Source organism: Camelus dromedarius, chromosome 11 (genome assembly GCF_036321535.1).
Source record: "Camelus dromedarius isolate mCamDro1 chromosome 11, mCamDro1.pat, whole genome shotgun sequence".
NCBI classification, from domain to species: domain Eukaryota; kingdom Metazoa; phylum Chordata; class Mammalia; order Artiodactyla; family Camelidae; genus Camelus; species Camelus dromedarius.
The window spans coordinates 36,978,126-36,988,348 of NC_087446.1; the positions used below are offsets into that span (position 1 = coordinate 36,978,126).

The following is a 10,223-nucleotide window of genomic DNA, read 5'->3' on the forward strand; positions in this document are numbered from 1 at the left end:
AAATTACAGATTGGTCAATTTCCCCTTGCAATTCATTCAGTTTTTGCTATGTTTTTGAGGATTATTTTCTTAGGGGAATACAGTTTTCTGATTATATATTCCTGGTATATATATATTGCTATTCTCTGTGTAATGATACTGGCTTTTTTGTTTGTTTTCACTAATAATGCTTTTTGTCTTCAGGGCTATTTAATTTAAATTAATATCATTATATCAGTTACATTTTGACTTATAACTGCATAGTATATCTTTTTCTATCTCTTTATGTTAAAAATTTCTGTATAAGTCTCTCTTAGGTATACCTATTATAAAAAAAGCATATAACTTAATTTGTTGTTGTAGTTTTCATTTTTGCTTTAAAGTCCAGTCTAGAGATTCTAGGAAGATGGTAGTGACAGTGACTGCACAGTTTTCAATCTTACTGACTCCCCACATTAAAGCAGACACAGCAATGTAAATAGAAAAATCAAAGATCCATGGGCAACATTTACCACAAAACTAGGCAACAAGGTATCCCCTAATATAAGCAAATGGGGACAAACCACCAACAGCCATGAGACTCACATGGTATTGGCATCTATGCAAGAGAAAGTAGAGGGAAGCAAATGGGGTTGTGTCTAATGCTAAACAGAACCCTCAAAAAGCCAATAGTTATTCACTGGGAAGCACAAAGGGCCAATTTGAGAATGTCAGATGAAACTGAGGATGGATTCTCTCTCTCTCTAATATTGAGTTCAAGGAGCATGAAGTAGGGACTGAAAGGGTTGTAGTAGCTTAAACCTTATGAACTTTTAAAGCTAAAATGGGGTTCCTTCCAATTAAGGAACCATACTGTGGAAAAACTACTAGAAGTAGAATAAAATTTAGCAAAATTAAGGGAAAATTAAGATTAAAAAAAGAGATTTCCACCCAAGTGGAGAAAGGATGACAGGCAGGAAATCTTGGAAAGCAAGTGGCCATATTTTTAAACATTACATAAAAATAACAAAAGAGGGAGCTTTGTGACATTAGAAAAGCTTTTCTGAAACCTGCTTCATTCTAAAAAGTCAGGAAAATGAATTTCACACAAAAATGAGCAACAGAGAAGTATCAAGGTCAAATCCCATATAAAGTTATAATAATAAATGAGATAACTGAGAGCATGGTAACATTTGCAGAGATGATGAAAGCATGCCAGAAAAGTATGTCCACAAAGAAATCTAAGTGCAAGTTACTGCTTCAAAAATAGTTTTAAAACATTAATAAAATTACACAGAATATGAAAAACAACATAAATTAGAATTTTTAAAGCTGAGAACTAAAATGATAGAACTCAGGAAAGAACTAGGAATAAAAGAAATTATCCTTTAAGAAATCAAGAGTAAAGCAGAAGGATATAGTACGAAAAAAACACACAGGTAATGAGCTAAAGGAAACAGAAGGTGAAAAAGGAATTTTTTAATCAAAGGAAATAAAGACATTATAATAAAGATATTAAAAAAGAGTTCTAGAGAAAGTGACAAATACAAAGATGGGCAAAGAAGATCTAATATACATACACTAGGAGTCCCTGAAGAATAAAATCAAAACAAAGGAACAGAACCAACATAAAAATTCTTTTTAAAAACTTTCCTAAAATTAAAAAACATGTTTTGAGACTACATATTGAAACACCATACCAAGTACCTGAGATTGCTGACTCAGAAAGACCAATATCAAGAAAATTTTTAGTAAAATCAATAAACTTTAAAGAAAAAAGGAAAAAATCCTTTGGGAATCTAGAAAAAAGTATATGCGAATTACAAAGGAAATAAAATTAGATTTACACCAGACTTTTAACAGCAATATTATATTCCTAAAGAAAACTGAGTACCATCATTAAAATATTTAAAGGAATAAAGTAAGAGCCAAGGTCTACATATTCATTGAAACAGACTTTAGAGAATGTAAGACACAGATGAACTATAATCAACATGTAAGAATGAATGGAATACTATTCTAATGGGCCTTTCCTGAGGAATTTACTAGAGAATAAGTTTCAAATAATCAAAATGAATAAAAACTAAGACTAAGTAAGAGCTTGAGGGAGTGTGGTGTATAGTGGATAAATGCTCTCTGATAATGTAGATACTGTAAATTACTTTTAAAATACTATCAGAATGGTGAGAGATAGGTACCAAAAAACCTAGAACAAATGTATATTACATGATGAAGGATTCAATTTAAAATCATGAACAAGTCAAAAATGTCCTATCAACACTTCTATTCAATACTGATATTCTATTCAGTATATCAGTGCTCCAAGCCAGTACAAAGTGCAACGGAAAAAACAACTAATTAAAAAGTAAGAAAAAAATGTTGTAATTCAGACACGACAGTCCAAGAGGTGATAAAAACTATTAGAACTAGTAAGTATTCAAAAACTTCTGGATATAAAATCAATGTATTAAAAATATATGTTTCCATATATCAACAAAAACAATAAGAGTATGTATTTTTTTCAAGATACCTTTGAAAACAGCAACCAAAACTTACATGATATCTAGAAACAAATATAAGTGAAGATATATAAGACTTTAATGTAGAAAAAAATCATAAAACTTTATCCAAAGACTCAAAAAGTGATTGAAATAAAAGAAGAGTTATACTACATTCATGGATGAGAAGATTCAACATCATAAAGGTATGAAGTCTCCTCAAATTAATCTATAATTTGACATAATTTCAATTCAAATCCTATTTAAAAAAAATGGTCCTAAAATTCACAATACAGATCAAATGGCCAAGCATTTTTGAAAAACAAACTAGTGTCCTCACCCTACCAGACATCAAGATTCATAAGAAAGTTGTAGTAATTAGGATAGCATGTTTTAGGCAGCAGAGTAGATCAACAGACCAACTGAATGGGTCAAGGACCAAGAAAGAGAGACACATAAATAAAAATTTGAACCCTAAATCATAATTGTTTTAGTTGGTTTTATTCTAGAGTCTGAAATCAACTATTTTGTCAGGGCTTAGATTTCACTATTATAAGGTCCTGGACTGGAATTGGATCTATTCTCCTAGAATCATAACCTTGTTATACATAAAATAACTTTACATTTCAGAGTGTTCAGTTTTCACACAGGCTTTTTTTTAGACTATCCACTAAGGTAGAGTGGAAAAACTTTGGCACGGAAGGCAAGTATTAATTGCAGTGTTATTTTTTGTCAGTGGCTCATTGTGAGTGACTCCACCCTTCTTTTCTCATTTGAGGATAAAATGCAATAATATTCACAAAAGCAACTCAAAAATTCTCAGGTATCCTACTGTCTCACAGCCAAAAGTAATAATAAAAATAGCTGTTGGACCCTTTATCATGATCCAGACATTCTACTGAACATTTTATATGAATTATAGGAGTAAATCTTGGAAACAACCTTATGAGCAAGGTTCAATTATCATCCTTACTTTACGGCTGGCACATTAAGGGTAGAAGGAATTAAATAACTTTCCCCAGATCAAGGTCAATTAGATAGTAAGTAACAGAGATGGGACTTGTATCTATGTCTGCTGAACAGCAGCACCTGGTCTCTTCATTACTTCTCCACAGTCTTTCTATAAACCTGTGTCATCGCCCTATTTGAAACTCAACTGGTACATTTTCAGTCTTAAAATCAGAGTAAAGGAAAAATCATATAATCTGAATTAATTAAAACCAACTGATTATCTCTCCCCAAAACGTCTTTATGGTTCTAAACCATCTTTATTTTCTAACAGAATTTTTAGTCTGCTGGCAAGAAATGCACAGGTGGTCAGCAGGCACTTCTGAAAACCAAACAAAATTTTAAAGTGTGAGAAAGTTGGAAGGATGCTGTTTCCTGAAACAAGAGTCAACTCCTAATGCCTCATTTATGGACTAGGTCTTACACTGACACATGAAGAAGCTCTTTTAATTAACTGCTTGGAATTTAATATCTTCACATACGCAAGGCAAGTCGACTTGCCCAGGCAACCAGATACACTAAGCTTTGTATATTAGTTCTGCTCTTTTGGCTTCTGAATGAAACTTCTAAGTCATAGGCATTAAGGCTGTCTTCGGTAAGTGGTTTTTCACTCAAGTGTTCTTCGGGAAAATTAGGATATGCTAACCAGTGGCAGAGAATACAAGGTGACCTAGCAAATTAAAACTTAACAATAATAATATTAAGCGACAAGAGCCCAAATTAAGAGATCCAGGAGATTAATTTGCTGAGTGTCATGTGGTCCTCACTAAATGTGGACAAAGAGGTCTTCAGAGCCTTGCCAAAATATGAAACTAGCTATTAGGCAAACTATTAAAATGTGTATCTGTTTTTGCATGGCTTTTTCAGATACCATTTCAAAGAATTTAAGGTGAGTTTTGCCACCTTTCTATAGTGTTGAATTTGAAGGCATATCTTCGGTCTCAGTAACACTGCCAAACTCAGGTAGTTTCTGTATTCATCTTAGTGGTCCCTGAACTTTCACTTTAACAAACTCAGAGTAGTTTTTCCTAAACACAGAATATTATTTCTACTGATAGTTTCCTTCAAGAAATTTAAGAGTTTCACTTCAGACAAGCATAACACTTTCTAATAGAATTTCTTTGTTGTATCATTTACACCTTTAAATTTTTCTTTAACATTTTATTTGAGCTATTTCACCTGTGTCCACAAACTATATTTATGAGATTACAATCACCTTAAGAGTAATAAATATAATAATTCCTATTCATTTGTAAATTCCCCCATCAAAATTCATAATTCTTCATGTAAAAGTTCTACAAAGCTCTTCTGTCCTTCATAAAATTTAACATAGATTATAACCCAGAAGAGACAGGCAGCAATTTACTTTTTTGTGTGGAATTAAATTTCTTTAATTAAAGTTTCTAAAGATTTAACTCTATATATCAAATCTTATAACTTCCATTTTCCCCTCATTTAACGAATATTTATTGAGTTTGTACTATGTGCCAGAAACACATTTATACTACATTTCTTTTGAAACAATTTTTTCACAGTTACAGAAAATAGTACCATAGAATGTTACAGCTAGAGACAGCCTGGGAGTTACTAATTCAATACACTCATTTTACAGAAGATGAGGGAATTTTGCAAGAGTATGCAAAAGTAGTGTCGGGCCTAAGGGGAAATAGCTGGTTAGTGCCACAAATGGGAACTGACAGCCAGAACTCTTGACTTTGATGCCAGGATTCCCCCCATCACAAATTACTTTTTAAAATTTCTAGTATATTTATGGGTGAGAAGTTCATCAAAATATGCCATTTATTATACCTGGAAATGGTTATTGGTTGCTGCTTGTTACAGAAATTCTACTTAATAGAAGAGAAATAAATCTGTATTAAGAACATTTATAATCACAGTCAAGAGAGGTAAAATTATTTGTATCCTTTGATTCAGTAATTCTACTTTTAGGGATTTATCCTGGGGAAATAATCCAAGATACACACAAGGATTCATGTACAAGACTCGCTGATGCAGGCGTTTTACCAAAATATCTAACCATAAATTATGTGACACCTATCTGGCAGAATACTGTACAGTTTCAAAGGACGTGTGGTCATGTAACAAAACTTACTTAGTATAATGTTAAGCTTTAAAAAGGTAAAATTGTATGCAGTCTAATTTCAGTCCAGTAAAATGAAATTAGATGTGTGCAGTAGGACATTCTAGTCTGAAGTAAATAGACCAAACTCATAACTGTGGTTATTTCACATTAGTAAGACTGCCAACAATTTTAATTTTTTTTCACTTTTTCTGCATATCCAATTTTATAAAACAAACATGTATGCATGTACACTAAGAGAAGTGAAAAGGAATGTTATCTTTAAAAGTATACCTCCCAGTCAAGGTATGCCTGGCAGACGAGCAAGCTGAATGGACACCACAGGAAAAAAAAAAAAGTTGATATAAGTGAAGCCAAAACACCTCTCTATTTTCAACTTTTTAATGATCGCTTTGCTACTGGCCTGTCATAGTTATCTTTTCTTTCTGAACTGAACTTGAGGGGCACCCAGAGAGTAAGAAATGCTCTGAGAAGATAATGATCCTTGACAGCCAGGTCACCTATTCCTGGCAAGAAGTCCCTCTCCTCTCTTTCTGCACACTCTCAGCCTTACCACCCCAACCTGCATTTGAGATCATGAGGCAAACCTCATCATGCCCCTATATAGCTGTGATCCCAGGTCACTGTGTATAATTCAGACTCTGATCCCTATATGCCTCTATACATCCCCTAATCGGAACCAATCTCACATTCCTTCATGACTCCAAACCCTTCCACTGCAGCCTGAGGAAGGCTGCTTGGTCAGCAGCAAAATATCTCACATTGCCAACCTCTTCTTCAAATATCCCCTTCAATATTTTTTAATTAAAACATATCCGATTTACAATATTGCATTAGTTTCCGGTGTACAGCACAGTGACTCAGTTACACATATATATTCTTTTTCAAATTCCTTTTCGTTATAGGTTATTACAAGATACAGAATGTAGTTCCCTGTGCTATACAGTAGGGCACTGTTGTTCATCTGTTTTATATATAGTACTTTGGATCTGCTAATCCCAGTCTCCTAATTTACCCCTTCCCCACCCCTTAAATAATCCCATTCGCAGCAACATGGATAGCCCTTCACTTTATTTTTCAACTGAAACGTAACTGTCTCCTGAGGTCCTTCCTCACTGGAGAGAAGCTGTTTTCTCTCCCATCCTCTACCACCGGGACTGCGGTGGGCTCCATTCCTCTGTGTTCTTCAGTGGGACTTGCAAAATACTCTCCTCCCCAGCCCTCCTTAACAAAACCAGTTCTTGTAAAGCTCTCCATCAGAACATACCCTATCTTGGAAATGCCTTTATTTAATGTTCTGCATTCTTAGCTTCAAACCTGAGAGTGATGCTTCTAAAACATATCCCTAGAGTAAACCTGTGCTTAAAAGGTTCACCTGGCTTTAGGTCATAGACGTGCTGTGACACTGCCACTATAAAATGAGTTCTGTCATTGGTGTCCATTGTCAAGTGAAATAAATGTTCTCCATAAAAGCTGCTGAAATGGTTAGAAGAGAAAGGGGTTTGATCCAGAGGGGGCTACCCATTTGATTACTCTATCCTAGAGGATTAAGACAGGAAATGAGACACCATCCAATCAGGACAACTTCCCTGAGCCAAAGAAAGAGCCCTAAAGACCTTGGCATCTGCAGTCCTCAGCACAGTCCAGGCACAAAGTAGGCCCTCTGTATATTTTTATTAGCTGACTCACTAATGGATTTTAACACCATTCCACATGTTCCAACTAGTTTAGCCGATAAATTCCTGTAGCCTGACATTTCCCATTCAACCATCCACAATTTAGCATGTTATTTGATCTTTTGAATTGACTGGCTTACTTAACGACTGGAATTTGTAGAATCTGTCCCATAGAAAAATAGAAAACAGGTAGACCTAAGAGCAAAATAAATTATGTTTATTTAAAATTCCAAAATTAAGGTCTGAAGCTAAAGCACACTCTGATCATATGGGCTTTCATTTGATTGGCTGATTATTTTCATTTCTTATGGTTCCCCCCACACCTTTATTTATCTGGCTACCTATGCAAATAGCCCCAGGTAACACTGTCACTCATTCTTTGAAACATTTGTTTTCCTCCAGCCAGTATTTATCAAGTGCCTTCTATGTAGCAGGCACTATGCTAGGTGCTAGGGATGCAGTAATGAACAAGAATGACAATGTCCCTGCCCTGTTTACTTTCTACCAAAGTGGTAGACAAGTGCCTTAAATATTTTTATTCTATTTCATTCTGTTCTATTCTAATATACTTATATTGATATAATAAAATAACAAAAATTATTTCAATAGAAATTTGTAATTAACAAAGTCATTTCACAGCCAGTTATCTTATTTGATGCTCAAAAGAAAGCCCCACGGGGTAGGAAAGGGGACCAGTTTTACTGATGTTTTACAGATGACAAAATCAAGATACTGAACATAATGACATTCATTAGCAGATGTTGTTCCTAAGGGACTGAGAATCACATGCAGTAGGGGACCTGGGAAAGGGCAGGGGAACGATCAGGAGTAGCATCTAGTGGAGAAAATACAGCCCTTACACACTGCTCACCATAACCCTTTGGGAATTTCTTAGGCTATTTGTTCATTTTGACTTTTACAGGACACATGCTGCTGCAATAACTCTATTTACCACCATGCCTGAACCTCTAGCCTTGGGGGGTCTGTTGACCAAGGCTACCTGTGATGTTCATCTTAAACAGATATCCTTCACATGGGCATTTGGTGGGAAGACCCCTCTCACCAGATAATCTATCAGCCTTGCAGGGAAAGGACATGATCTTTGCCCAGACAAATTTACTAACGTCACCTGTGGTAGTGTTTAACTCCTTGAAGACACACACTGTGTCTTCTTTTAATGAACTTCGATGAAAAGCTTCCGAAAGCATTAAATAAGTACATTATTGAAGAAGGCCTTTAAGATCAAATCATGATAATTATATAGAAAATATATATTTTTGTTTGGAAAGGATATCAAAGTTCTGAAAACTAGATATCCAAAAGAGAAAGAGGAAATTCCATAGAACAAAATCTGTAGGACTGGTTGCACTTCTTTCTGTATCTTTACGTTACTAGCCCACTGACCTAGCCCTGGATTGGCCAATCGAGGCTACATAGGAGACTGTGTACGGACTGCGTTAGCAGAGAAGTCAGGAATAGGAAATTTCTATTAGGTTATCTAAACTGATCAGACCCTTTTATAAGATTATTTTTTCTCTATGGTTAAAGTAGCTATATTTGTATCCCTCTGTGGCTTTTCAGTTCTGAAGAAATTAAAAGAAATAACAAACAAAAAAAAAAGCAAGGGAGTGTCAACTCGGTCAAGATAAGCTTGTGCAAAAGCAGAGGCTGTCACTTCCACTTCCTCCTTGATCTAGGGGTGTACAAAAGCAGCAGTCAGATGGAGCCCTGGCTAATCTAAAATGTTTCTTGCTTAATTTGACTATTTAAACTTTTTAACATTTTTTTTCTCTTCTACATCTTAAGAGAAAAGTAGCATATTTTTAGATTAAAGAAATACCATATTTTATGAGCAGGTGGAAAGCTAGAAAATTCCAGTCACCAGGTGTCACACTATCAAACAGCACACCAGGTGTAAAAAGTGGAAAAATAACCTTCTAGGGTATCTGGGGAAAATTCCAAGAAAAGCCAGACAGTGATTATCTTAACCCCTGGCAGCCATTTTGCTTTGCAACTTGACTACAAAGAAAATATGACTATTAAAAAGATATATGCTAATGAGGGACACTTTCAAAACTAAATCTAGTAAGAAGCAGACAGAGAGCAGAGTAGAAGCAAGGCGTACCTGTTTTCAGCATCACTGGCTTTTTCTCACATTATTCCTCAGCTGCAGTGTTCATCCATTCTTCACTGGCCTGCAGAAATTCTGCAGATCATTCCAGGCTCAGGTAAGTTGTCATCAATTCTAGGAAGCTTTGTCTGGTTCCAGTCAATTCACCAACACTGTGCCAGGCAGTCAGGAGTCAGCAATGATGAAAACAGACATCGGCCTTAAATTGCTGAGCCTCTCATGCAAAGAGAGAGGTCATGCATTCAATAAAAAACAAACTGACTGCCGCATGGGCCAGGCACCATTCTAGCAATGCACATTAACATGGGTAGATAGCAAGCCCTGTACAGGGGGGAAAAAGACAGTTACAATATGTGCATGTGTATGAATTCATGCAGACTATAAGCAAGTAAGCAGTATCGCAGTTGTTTATAAAAAGAATTAGAATTATTTCCAAAAATAACAATAAATAATGTTTCAATAGTAATTTATACGTTACAAAGCACTTTCACATCAAAATCTTATTCAATGCTCAAAGAAGCCCCATGGAATGGGAGACCAATAGTTTTAATGACATTATTTTACAGATGACAAGTACAAGGAGTAAGTAAATGTGGTAAGCTTAGAAACACAGTAACTGAACTGGTTACACTAAATTGAGGAAGGGTTACCTCTAAAGAATGAAAAAGGGTGAGGAGTGGGATGGGAAAAGAGAACTGAGGTGACTTCAAGTTTGTCTGCAACTTTCTATTTATATTATTTAAATAAAATACAAAGCAAAAGGGGCAAAAGGTGAACTTTAATTAATTCTTGGCAATGAATAAACAGTTCTTCCTTTATGAGGCTCTACTTTTCTGCATTTTGAAATATCT

The 10,223-nt window shown here is 35.1% G+C and overlaps 1 long non-coding RNA gene across 1 annotated transcript in view; it reads right to left on the reverse strand.

The window, feature by feature from the left end:
- LOC135322473 (uncharacterized) overlaps positions 1 to 9,645 on the reverse strand; it is a 33,590-nt gene extending 23,945 nt beyond the window's left edge. Inside the window, exon 1 of the long non-coding RNA XR_010383049.1 lies at positions 9,367 to 9,645. This is a non-coding gene — a long non-coding RNA (uncharacterized LOC135322473). The remainder of the gene's footprint in view (positions 1 to 9,366) is intronic.
- Between the last annotated feature and the right edge of the window lie 578 nt (positions 9,646 to 10,223).